Here is a 14,322-nt window from a genome sequence, read left to right on the forward strand (position 1 = left end):
ACTAGGAGGTTTACTGCAGGCTGAAGTATTTGTGTACACATTTAATTAGGCTCTATTTCAAATGCCCCCTTTCTTCACTGACCTCTAAAGGCCCAGACACACCAAGCTGACACCAAAGAACTGACACAGATGGACCCCGACTGTTGCGTCGCCTCGCGTCTCTACGTTTTGGCCATGTGTCGCACTGGAACACACTGCAAAGACTTCAGCCGACGGCCAAGAAGCACGTACGTACGTACGTTTGAATTCGTCATTCAAAAGAGGCAACAACCGGAAGACAGACTGCGTGATAACCGAGAGAAGAAGAACAGACTGCGTGATATAAACAAACAACAAATAGCGTGTGTGTTCCATTTTCACTCTACAGCGAGAAGCTCATGGGGCTTTCCCGAACCTGTGTCGAGAGCTGGAGTGAAATTAAATCTCAGATTTGCCTTCTTAATAGTTTGTTTGGGTCCCTCACTTCCGTTTCGCTTCTCATGCACTGATTCGCTAAGCTGAACAGCCAATCAGAGTGATTTCTTTTCGGCACGGCTGAAAAGACACAACGGTGCGGGACACACCAATCTGAGTAGGGCGTGTCGACGCTCATCGTCGGCCTGACGCCCACCGACGGACAAAATCGGCTTGGTGTGTCCGGGCCTTTAGTGTTACCAACATTTACCTTAATCCCATAAAAGAACATGTGGTGCTGAGATATTTGGCCAACAGCAACAGGGTCTGTGCCCTTTTCTCCAGCTTTTCCAGCACAGTCAGAGAGTTCCCGCCCTCTGTGGAGAGGATCGTTCTTGCCTCTGGAGTTGCTAATACTTGAATACCAGGACCTCAGGTGATCACTTGTGTTATTAGTGTGGAATCCCTCGCTCAGAGGGACACCAATCTACTTACAGGATCTGTAGTAATAAATACAGTAACTTAAAGGTGTCTTGATATACGTTTTTTAGGTTAATGTCTTGTGATGTTTTCTTTTGTTTGACTATCCAAAACCCAAAGCAGCATTGACATAAAACAAAAGCAGTTGTTGCAGATGTTTGGCTTTACATTTACATTTTTTTGTCGGCCGCTTAATTGACCAGATGTTTAATCTATAAGTTAAAACACATAGTATTGAATCAGTAGAAGAATATCCAGGCCAAAACATCCTTTTGCATGTGCTGGTCATTGCTTCCAGTCTGATAAGAGACAATAGATTGGAGTTGAAGTTGAGAGACTAGAAAGTATTGTAGAATTGTTTTTTTACAAAATTAGCTAGTGTCCAAGCAAATTTTAAGATATTGAAAAGCGTAATTGTCATCAGACAATAGCCAATGGGTTTCGAGAATGCATTGTGGTAATGTGTTCTGCTTCGTTGCTCTCCACACTCACTGTTGACCTCTGATCAACCCAAGTCCTTTAATTGTGAATGGCCAGTACTACTCAGAAAACAAACAGAAACCAGTATGGTTATTAGATTTTCACGCGTTCAACAGTAATAGAAAAACTGTGTTTTTTCCACTGTAACTTAAGTGCAAAGATCTTAGTACTTCTTCCACCATTAACTTTCAATGACCTCATCCATGTAGTTTCCAGATTATTGAAAGTTCAGCCTACATAGGGTATTGCAAAGGAAATGGAACACACCCTGCCTGCTATGTGCTGCCCACTATATACACTGGTCTGTTTAACATAAATCAAATGCCCGCCCACGGATATGTCTGCTGCCGGGTATGAATGGTAAACTGATCAAACAGCTTATGGCCATGGGATTTGGGTTTTTCTTTAAATATAGGAAAGAGAAAATGATAGTTAAGCACGTGAGAGAGGAGATGAGCCATTTATGACTATATGAAACCATGGAGTGGGTTGAATTGAATCATGATCACTCCTCCTTTAGTGTCAGCTTCTCTTGATTAACAAGGAGTGAAATATGTTTTATACTCAGCACATTTCCATGTTCCATTATGATGCAGTGGTCACATAGTGGACCAAATGCGCACTAGGACACCTCTTCCTCAATCAATCATCTTAGTCCTCGCCTCCTGAAGCGATGCCATATGGCGTCTCTGCCTTTCTTCTCTCTCTGTGCAGGGAGATTTCTCACCTCCTTGTCTTTTCTCACAGTTTCCACTGTCTTCCTCTCCTCTCGTTTCACCTGCTATTCTTCGTCAGGTTTCTCCATCTCAATCCTTGTGTCTCGACTCTCTGCTCATTTCTCTTTGCCCTCACTTGAACACATGTAGATTCACACATTGCCAAGCTTGCCCTCATGCTACTGATCTCTCATAGCCAAACCTGTGCATGAGTGAGAGCGTTGCCAATAGGCACGACATCTCTCCTTCCTTCTCCCTCCCTCCCTCCTCTTCCCGCCTTTTTTTCACATTTCACATTTTATCTTGTGTCAGTTGTGTTCGATTTGCCTCATTGGCTCTTAGATCAATACAGCAGCAACAGATCAAAGACTCCAAAATGAAACTAAGCAACAAAACATATGTCAGATTTGTTTTGCCGATGACACTTCATCGTCAATGAAAGAGCAACTTAAAGGAAAGACATGTTGATGCTTACGCTTTCTATCATTGACCTAATGTGTCACTTTGACATTATAATGCCTTTTCATTACCATTTGTATGATGTCAACACATTGGCCATCAGTGTTTCTGTCTCTCTCTCCACCCCAGACCTGGCCTCTGTCCAAGCAACACACCTGCTGGATGCCACAAAACACATTAGTCTGATATGAGAGCCTCTCACTGCAGCCCTCTTCTCCTCTCCTCTTCACTCTACTCTCCTCTCTCGTTTCCTCTTTACTCTGCTCATCATGTCACCTCTCCTGCTGATTTTTTCTTCCCCTTCAATCTCTTCTGTTTTTCTCTATGACCCCTTCACTTACGTCTGGTCTCAGTCTCAAGACATTTTGGCTATAATCTCGCACTTGTGTTGTTAATGTTTTGACTTGTATCCTTCATCGATATCATCCAGTGCATTTTTTGGTCCTGATTGTTTTGAGAGTATCTTTTGTTAAAGCTTATGTAATAACCTAAATCATTACAAATATATGTATTTAATTCATTCTTAATAAGTGGATTCATGTCTCTTTTTCTTTATGAGCCTTCTACTTCAGATGAACATGTATGTCTTTGTTTTTCTTTACGTAATGTAACAGAAGTTGCCTCTTTCTGATTTTTGTAGGGCTGTTCTGATTGGTCTTGGATGTAGATATGGATTTATTTTCCCACTCTTTGGCTATTCAGTCTGCCACTTTACAAGACTCTGGTCTCAAATAAGCACATCCTTATGGTCCATTAAGGTTTTCTTCCCTTTGGGTGAGTCTGTTTTTTTCTTACCCATTATTATAGAACAAAAGTTGATCTCATTGTGATTTGGGGGAATCTTCTGGTCTTTTTGGGACTTAGATGTCTTCTGATTACACCAGACTCATCTCAGAAATTATTCCATCATCCATATCTGCCTGTTTGCTTGGGCAAGGATGGGTGGTTTGATATGGTATTGACCCTTTCTCATTTCTCTTAATCACATGGATAGTTTGTTTTCCCAATTGGGGTCACAATAAAAAAGAAGTCAAGTATGTCAATGGCTTATTTTTCCATACTTCTCACCCTTAAAATATGACAATGTTTCACTGACATAGATGTGAAATAACGATGTTATTACAGCACAGTGCTTACCAGAAATCACAAAATAAAATAAAACGTTAAAATGGTTTTAGCCACCAGAAATCACTTCTTGTCCCGAGACCAATGTCAGCTGATATACTTCAGCTTTGATTAATGTCCAAGTAGAATAATGAAATCCCACATTCTCCTCTTTAAATCAAAATGTAAACTTTGAGTATTCAATCAACACTCACAGGAATGAGGCAGCATCTACTACCAAGCTTGAGAGGCGTGACCCAGGGTAGTTTAAGTCCATTAGTCTCCATTGGAAATTACACCCTTGCCGTGAGACCTTAATGGGGTGAAATAACCTGCTGCAGGCACATTTGGAGGAATGTTGATCTTGACTCTCCTCTCTCACACTAGTTAGCTGTCATCTACCGTCTCTCTATATCTGTATCTTCTTTCTTTTTTAGCCTCTTTGATTAAAACCATTTCCCTCTTTATTTCCATCATTTTCTATGTTTCAATCTTGCTCACATTTGGTATCTATTTTACTCTAATCTGGGGCTTCCTACAATTGTGACAGTTCCAACATTTTTCCACACAAAGGGATTTGGGTCTATAGTAGCCTTTAAATGTAATTTCAAGTTATTTTGGGTCACAACATTTGATGACTTAAAAAGGTGACGCTTTTTTTTTTAAGCTACAAATAACACCATTATTTTGAGTACCACAAACAAGGCATTAGATCTGGCCTTTCATATTCAGCCAATGGTATATAGTCAGCTGGCTGGATAGCAATGTCAGCTAGCCTGTTGTCTTTGGTTTCAGTAGCCATAAGCTGATATAAGTACTAATGAGAAAGTTTGAAAAGACCAAAGTCTGTACCAGGACTTTGCTTATCATAATGAGAAAGCATAACATTTCATTTAGTACAATTCTGCAATGTGTAGGCATTATGATGATTTATACAGTGTGACACATTCTCTTGTACTGTAATTATGTGCATTTGTCTTCTGAGGTGACCTGACATTTAGATTGTCTTGGCCTGTCTCGATTTCGGCCGTCGATAGATGTTTGGCCGTCGATGAGCGTCCTGTCGCCCTACTCAGATTGGTGTGTCCAGCACCGTCGTGTCTTTTCGGCCGTGCCGACACCTTCCACCTCGGGAGGCTGTCGGCTAAAGGCCATCGGCCAAAGAAATCACTCTGATTGGCTGTTCAGCTTAGCGAATCAGTGCATGAGAAGCGAAACGGAAGTGAAGAAGGCACACACAGACGGCTATTATTTTTCATTTTCCAGTACCGCACTAAACATGTTTACGATTATAAGTTGTATGTGATACAGTCTGTGAAACAGTCTGTGATGGAGGAGAGTGAAAATGGAACGCACGCTATTTGTTGTTTGTATATATCACGCAGTCTGTCTTCCGGTTGCCTCTTTTGAATTAAGAATACACACTACCGCCGCCTGCTGGTAAGGAGAGTTATTGCCACTCACGCACGCGTACATGCTACTTGGCCGTCGGCTGAAGTCTTCGCGTTGTGTTCCAGTGCGATTTTTTGGCCAAGACGCAGGAGACGTGAGGCAACACAACAATCGGGTCCGTCGGGACGTGTTCTTTGGTGTCAGTTTGGTGTGTCAGGGCCTTTAGATGTCTTACTGCCTAGATATTTTTTGTTTCTGCAATAAAAAAGACAGGTCGGTAAATTGATACATTATCATGAAATCCCAGTCTGACAAGTTATATTCACCAGGCAATGCATTTTTCTTTTTCTTTCATTGTACATTGCGAAATGTAGATGTTAAACTTTTATTTCACCTTTAGAACCACAATAGTAGCTGCACTCTGCCTTCTTCTGTGTTCACAGATTTGAGTGTTAGGTAAGATACTGTATGTACAGTATGCACCCAATGTTATGTCTTAATGCCTTTCTTCAGTCTCATTATGAATACATTTAAGGATTATGGTAGTCCTCTCTCTTGAGGGAATCACAGCAGAATAACAACTAAGCTAATATGAAAAAGACAGACACTTGCAACAATACCAAGAAAATGCAAGGCTTCCATAGAGGTTACAAAAAGAAGGGATACTTTCATCCAAAATATCTTTAATAATGGTTTCAAAATTATTTTATGCTTTATTTTTCTTCTTTTTAAACAGAGACTTGCTAAATAACATCCATATCCTTCCTACATTAATTTAAGGGTTTCTAAAGGCTTTTACTCCTTTTGTTGAGGTTCAGGGTTTGTGAGCACATCAATTGGGCTCTCGCTCAGAATAATGATTATTCCCACTGTTTTACTTTTGATGGTCAAACAGCCTGAGGCTACAAAAACAAGTGGAAGGACTTACAACTTGGAAATAAAACATTGCATACATAAGATTCATTTACAAAACAAAAAATGCACACGTGAACAATTAAACAGATCTCCAAAGCATCGACTAGAATAACAAATCTAAAAACAGTTATAGCAGATTTTGGGGATATATTTGCTACTTACCAAATACAAAAATACCAATATATGTGAAAACTGCATGAATAACTTGTGCTGGTCACACTGTGTGTTTACTGGCAAAACTACATTTATACTTTTGTAGGGGAATTATACACTCATTGTCATGCATACAAATGAATAGGCCTATGCAGTCCGATCCCTATGTTCTGATTGAATAAAATAGATATTTATTAAAAGTCATAACTGTTACGCATATAGTGGTTGGTTCTTTATACTACTGTTTTCTAAATATTTGATTACATTCGTTTTTATATACCGCCTTCCTTACAGTGCTAAATATCGCAATATAATGAAATCTAACCGTTGTATCCTAATATGTAAGGTAACGCAGATTTTTGCAATAGTTCCCCCACATAATTCACCGCACCATTCCATGCTGCTGTAGTGAAACAGCAGCAGAGAACACAGATATAGAACCTGCTTCTTTGTGCACTGATCGTCCAGTCCCTGACAAAAACACGGGATCGAGTCCTCAACACATGCTCATGATTACATGAGTCCACATTGACACCCTGCCCCATCACTTGTTTTTCAGTTTTCCATCTGTATATTCCTCACGTCTGGTTAGCTCTTGATTTGAGCCTTCTGCCAGCTCTTCAGTGAGAGGCAGCTGGTTATTGATAATGTTGCCTACAGACAGCAAAACACCCAGCACACTGTTAAGGCAGAATGTCAAATACCGGTACATGTTTCTAGACTAGCTTGGAGTAGAAGATGGTGTCAAATCTCGGACTCAGTTTAACTTGTTTTCACAGCACACTATCATGGCTCCAGGATATGTTCTATCTATAGCATGCTATGAAAGTTGTGTTTCAGAATACACAAGCCATGATCATTGTGAAGAAAAATAACAATATGTCAGCAGATGGTTTGGTACTGGCCCATGATTCAAAATAGTATATTAAAGGACCAGTTTGTTGAAACTACAGGGATTTATTAGCAGAAATGTGATATAGTATTTACAACTATGTTTTAAGAATCACCTGAAACTGGTATTAACATGCGTCGATCAGATCACCAGGGATAAATACAAATATAAACGACCGATGCGATACATTGTGATTCGATCACTTGAAACCTTTGTATTTTTAGGTCTACTGTATACTGTTATTACAAAAACTGGCACCAATTCATGGACGTTCGAGAGAATAAACATCAGAAAAAAACAATCATAACTGACATGGATTCCAGCAATAATTGATAAGAGTAACTGCCAGTTAATGTTTTTATTTTTGTCCTTTTATTCTTCATTTCCTTTTATGATGCATTATAACAACTTAAAGTTTATGATATCTTTTCATGTGGTATTCACCGATACTTTTGATGTACATGTATGTTTTTTTTTCAGTACAGCACAGCTTACATTTTAACATTCAAAGAGACTTAGCATTATCCTCAACATCGCGGAACCCCAGTGTTAAGAACCTCCTGACAGCATGCTTGTACCAACACAGGTAACACTTATGGCGCTTTTCCACTTCAGGGCCTCGCTTGGCTTAGTACGGTATGGCTAGGCCTCGTTAGGCCTTGTTAGGCCAGGCTCACTTTATGCTGCGTTTCCATTACAGTTTAGGAACTGGGGTAGTATCTATAGTAACGCAGTGTAGGCGGAGCCGTGACGTCCTCTTCAATGCGAAACACAAAACCAACATCAGCCGTTAGCTGTTAGCACTCAGAGCTCACAGCTCCTTATATCTGTTCAGAAACTAGACAAAAGTTAAATAAGTACAAATCACAGACTGTCTGTGTCATGGCGAATACAGTCGCTGGTTTATTTATGTCTGTATAGGCCGTTGTTGTGAGTGTGGACGGTCGGAGCATATACTGCGTTAGCTTAGCCGATCTCCATTCAGAAAACACGCATTTTAAAAGGTTTTTCGCCTGCCGTCTGTCTGCAGACTTGTCAAAGCATTAATTCATGGTTTTTACTAACCGGTATCAGTATGTTGTTACTTCGGCATCATTTTGAAACGTGTATTACAATTAAATCACGGTCAAATATGTTCATTTGGTTGTAGTTGCCAGCGATTCTCTCACTAGTTTAGCATACTCAGCCCGGTTGTTGGCCCGGAAAGAACCTCAATTTGGAGAGCCAGAAAACTGTGAAAAAGTACCCGCTAGCCAGAACTACGCCTAGTGGAAACGCAACCAAAAACGGGCCGGGCACGGCACGGCACGCGTAAACCGCGTTCCGCGCTGTAGTGGAAATGCGCCATTAGGTTAGATGCACCAATGCCTTTTGAGTTATAGAAGGGTTAGGGTTAGGTTTGGATAAATCAGAACAAGAAAAATGCCTACGCTAATCCTTTAGTGTTACTTCAGGGTTTTGTCTAAACCGGGTAACAGTGGCGCTGCGCCCTATTACTTTTGGCGTGTGCCTTCATACCAAAATGCCGATTATCCCCGTAAAATGTTAAAGTGATGCCAGAGAACAATATTTCTGTTTGACAACAACTGTATAATTACTCAAGAAATTGTCATATAGGCCGTCAGATGGCATAGAAAGCTTTTCTTTTAACGTTTTTGTATGTTGTTGTTAACTGTACGTCCGTGCCACCATCTTGTATACAGGTTTCATGTTCTCGCGATAATTTATATATCTTATATACAGGATCAGCGCCACATTATTGCCGTGATACTATATTTTTCTCGAAAAACCCCGTACTTTGTCCTAAAATATGCTTTCATACCAAATTCAAAATTCACAACTGAAATTTGAAACATATGGATGAATCTGAATGATTAAGTGTGTCTCACATAGGTGTCATGATTGTATCACACAAACACACTACTTGCAAGGTGCACAAAATCAGTTAACGAAGTAAAAAAACATTCAATTTAAACAGTTGTGGCTTTTATTGCGTTGCATAAATATGTTATGTGTAATAATCATGTTGCCTGTTGGGAATACAAACAAATATAATGTGTCGCAATAGGTTTAGTAAATGTAGTCATTTAAAGCGATATCCGGCTGGATTTGATAGGTGTATTAAAGAAAGCAGGAAGTCATACGTACAGCACCTGGCTTTGTCAGAATAAAGTATGACAACTTTTGTTTTATTTAAAAGAAAATCAAGCTCTTCAGTGTGAACAAGTTGTTCCTACACACAGCATGTGCTCACTGCTGAAGAGCTGTCAGTGTTCATTATAGTTTTTTCTTTGCTTCGTGTTATATCTGTCTAAGTTCTGCTCTCCCACCTGGACTCCCCCATCGCCCCGGCTCATAACACAGAATCAACACAGTCAGACTGCTGGCGACTATATAGCCACAGCACCGACTGAAGAGTCCGACATGTCTGCTTCTTTCTGCTAAATTATATAGTACCTACATGTATTCAATTTGAACTCCGTGTAGTCGTTTTTTCCTGAATGTGAATATAAAACCTCGTGAATTATCTATAGGATGAATTTACTGATGAAACATCTTCGAGTGTGGTGTGTCGCACGGTGCTTCCATTTCAGATGAGTCTTTGTTAAAACTGTCATACAACCGCTTTGTCTCTTACCAATTGCAAAATGTAATTATTTAAAAAAGAATGCACTAATGTAATTTCTGGTGGGATGCACAATAAGCAACAAAGTCAGTACAAAGGTATAAATATGTTTAGCATGTTTAAAAAATGAATTGTTGTTTAAGGACATCAAAAGGAATATTTTTTTGTCAATACTTTTTGGAATTATTCTAAAACAGTTCTACACAATGGTGAAATCCATGTTCATATATCTTCTGATCATTATAACTGACTCTGATGGCGGATGATTTATAACTGACTGCATTGCGACTGACAGTTGAATGAGAAATAGTTGGGTTGTTCCTCAGCAATCATTTATGATGGCACATTTAATTTCAGAGAAGAGGCTTGTTGATATTTTAACAAAAATGTGTAACTATTTGTGTATTTCAGAGATTTAAGTACTTTGCTTAGAATGATGATATGTTCATTTTAAAGAAAGTTTTCCAGTGCTTTAAACAGTCACTATGTCCATACACATCGGGCCATTTTTCTAGGAGCCCATTGTTTTAAATGTCCCAGTGGAAAATGTGATCCCCCATTGTTACAGTTTGGTCGCAATATTTGTTTCACACCATGGGGAAGGCATGATAGCCCCACTCTGCGTCTGGTTGGCTAACCGTGGTATTTTTAAGCTTAAACTTAGTCAATCTCACTTCTTATGCCTAAACCTCACCTACCCAACCAACAAAGCAAAGGAACACTACTTGACGCGGTAGTGCGGGTCATTACTTTGTAATCAGACAATATAAAATATGGGGAGGATCTGATAGGGTCACTCTGCATAACAACAATCCACGCGCACGTTCTGCTTGTTCCAGAGAGTTTTTTTTAAAACACTGCGCCTTTGGAATAATAGTTGTTTATTCATGGAATAACAGTTTGTTGGAATAATGGGTTTTTGGCACAGTTTTTCCCATCCGAACCATGGGCAGTCGTGTTGAGACATGATGTTTTTACTTTTCTGATATAAGCCAAATGCTTGAATTTAAGTATGGAAACATTTACCCTAAAATGTTAATGTGGTTTTGAAAGTGCCTTTTGAGTGACAAGGGGTGAGAAAAAGTGGAGGGCCTTATGGACTCGATGCCGGATAAAAATTGTAGGGATCAAGCTGCAATGGATGTGTCTGCATTTGTGTGGATGTGTGTGACCTGAAGAGTGGGTGAGTTGGGTAGAGGTCAGAGGTTATCTGTCATTCGGGCAAAAGAATGGCTGGTCCGTTCTTTTTTTTCATCTAGATGTCAGTCTGATTCGCTCTCTATTGGTTTGTCTTGTTGACTGTCTATCTGCCCTCCTGCCCATCTGGCTGGAGTGAGAGGGCATGGGGGCCAAAGTGTGTATGGCAGCAGGAAGTGTGAGTGTGTGTGTGTGTGTGTGTGTGTGTGTGTGTGTGTGTGTGTGTGTGTGTGTGTGTGTGTGTGTGTGTGTGTGTGTGTGTGTGTGTGTGTGTGTGCTCTTGGCAACTGTAAATAAGTGTGAGCACATTTCCATAGAGCTGAAAATATAATGCTGCATCAGACCCAACTGTCAGCTTTCTTTTGACATTGAGAGGAGAGGAAGAGAGGAGAGCCATAAACACACACACACACACACACACACACACACACACACACACACACACTGACTAACACACTTTGTTTGCTATGCGGTGACCTGCTGCAGACAATTATGTCTCCCTCGCTCTTCCACAATCAGATTACTGCTGGAGGACAAGGCTTCTGGACCTGCTGCTGTGAGCTAAATTAACACACAAACACACACTCTCAAACACATGCACACACATTCCACACTGTCAGAGATTCTTAGAAGCTAATGCTCCCATTGAGTGAGCAGACTCCTACAAAGAAAGAATAAATATTGTGATTAAAACAACGGTAATCATCAAATATTGTATTGGTATGATTATGATAATAGCCTAATTATGCAACACCAATATCCCCCTTCTTTTATGGCACTTGTTTTAGGACAACCTTTCTCAATATAAGATACATTTACTATGCTAACATGCACACCATGACAATATTCGGAATTCCTTAAGGCTCATAAACAGTAAACAGCGTATTCTGTTTGGATATTCCAAATCAGGGTTTATTTAGAATGTTTTTTCTGATTAATACATGGTGGGTTTGCTAATATCATTCAGGGGACATGTACACAACATGTGCCTCTCAACTTGGGTTTTTACTGCAATTGTACACACTCAGCATCTTGCCTTTGTATGACCAGCTTTGTGCATTGTACACAAACAAACTAGCCAACCGTTTGCAAGGCTGGGGTAAAGGTGCAGGCCGAAGAAAAAGCCCCTATTTCTGGTCTGAAGGAACAACCTCATTTCAAAGACCTGGATATCAACAGGCAAGGAAGGGAATTTGGTTACACTTTATAACAATTATGACAAACAAATTGTAAATTGACAGTTAATTCAACTTTAGTTATAGTTATTTTACGGTTTATTTGTTATAGGTAATGCTATAACTTATGTTACTTCATGATTGGTTTGATAATATAACATAATAGGTTTAGAAATGATAGACTGTATCATGGCTGACATTAACAATTCATTTCTCATTACCTTAGTAAACTGTTTATTAGCAGTTTATTGCTGCGCGCATTTTATCAAGTATAATGCTTATCAAAGGATTTGTTCATCTTTCATTAGTCCTGTAGGACATGAAGCTTAGTTGGAAATATATATTGAAATGGGGGATAGAATATTTTGAGCATGTAAACATATTTATCTAAAATAACGTAGATACAGTGTAATAAGCGCTTTTGGAAATCAATAAAAAAAGGGCACCTTTTTATATTTTTTAAATGGTCACTGTCATCCTTTTTTTTAGCTGTGACGTTGTTGATAGACCAGGCTGACAACATATTCTGTCATTGAAGGTTGTCTTTTTCCTTCCCCGTCAGTAGAACGAAAATATTGTGTGTATTTTTTTGCTTTACTATATTTATATGTGATCGAAATGATCCCGTGGGCCAATGTCACAGAACTAACTGGTCGGTAGAAGGCAAAGAAATGTCTGTGTCCGTGTTAATGTCAGGACAATGAGAGGCTACTAGATGCCTTGAAGGTTTACTTCCACTATGACACAGACACGATAAAACAAACAACTGTAACACCCAACGGACATTTAGTTCCTGATCCCCCTCGTCTGATCCCTGCCTTTACACACCGTGGGATTTTTTTTCACAAGATTTATTTGCTATTCGATATATTATTTTATTTATAAGGATGATAAAACAACAACTTGGAGGCTTATTAGTCCTGAGCAAGATGGCAAACCTAATAACACCTTTCAACTTGTGTGAAGGTGCCCAGAGCCACTCCTAACTTAATAATAAAGGCACTTTAAATGTAACATTTGCAGGCGAGTATTACACAGTTTCATGGTATTTTTTCACATCACACCCCGTGTGATAAGTCCATAAGTGACGTGAACAGGTCTGCAAAGAAAGGAATTTCGATATTGTAACTAAATTAACCTGCCATTGAATCGTCAATCAAAGTAAATAAAGAAAGTGGAACACTTTGGACCATACTTTTATATTGTTCATTTGATATGTTAACTCAAAACAAAACTGTTGGATTATGTGTATATGCCAATTGAATTGATGGCATGCTAAGTCTAGGACTGCTCTTTATCTATGGATGTTTACAGCATAAATTGTGTGTCTGGCCGCCTCAATTTAATTTAAATTCAGTTTTCTACCTCAAAAATCATCAATCGCAAGTTAATTTGTGTTTTCAAGAAACTTACAAAAGTAGGCTATCTCCCGTTCGACTCATTGTCCACTCAAGTTTAACAAATTGCTGAATAAATAAATAATCTCTCCCACAATAGTAGAGCAATAGTATATCCGCATAGCATTTTTCGACAATCTGATAATCACTGAACTCATTAATCTAGGAAACTTCTTACAGCAAACTGACATTGTTGTATTTTTGTTAACACTTAAGGCTGTTGGCTTAGCATAGAGATTAGACAAATGGGAAAACGGATATTGAAGATTCGAAATAGGGGGAAAAACTAGCATTTCAAGGAACATGTTAACAAGACTCAACCAGCTAATTAGTAAGTGGGAAATACTGAAACTCCTTTACGTTTAGCTAGCCGCTAAGCTAGCTGCCAAGCTAACAGTCTACTTTATATTTGAAGTCTCTATCTCCTTATCTACCTCCTACAAAGTTAGACCTCTTCATCCCATTAGTTTCTCCATTTATACAAACAACTCATTTTGTTTTTTCGTTTGAAAGACTTAGAAATAGAGGGACTTTAAAGAGATACAGCAACACAAAGAGAGAGAGTGTTTAAGGAAGTAAGACAACCCCCGTTTTTCTAGCGTAATTAACAGTAGAAAAATGGTCCTATATTTATGGCAATGACAGAAACTGAAGTAAAAAAACAACAACAAAAACACAGTCTAAGAAAATAATGAGGAAGGCTAAGAGAAAAGGGGAACGTAGGAGAGAGGAAGTGCCATTAAGACTGGTCTCAGCAGAGGAAGAGAGAGAAAGCAAGTCAGGAATAGGCAACAGAGGGATGGAGATGAAGATGTGTAAAAGAGGACTGACAGGAAGGAGAATCAAGAGGCGGGACGAGAAGAAATGAAGACAGATGAGGGGGCAAAGAAGAAGAAGAGAAGGAGGGAGTGCAGGAGGAAGAAGGGAGATGATGTTGATGTTT

Source organism: Trematomus bernacchii, unplaced genomic scaffold (assembly GCF_902827165.1).
Source record: "Trematomus bernacchii unplaced genomic scaffold, fTreBer1.1, whole genome shotgun sequence".
In the NCBI taxonomy this organism is placed as follows: Eukaryota; Metazoa; Chordata; class Actinopteri; order Perciformes; family Nototheniidae; genus Trematomus; species Trematomus bernacchii.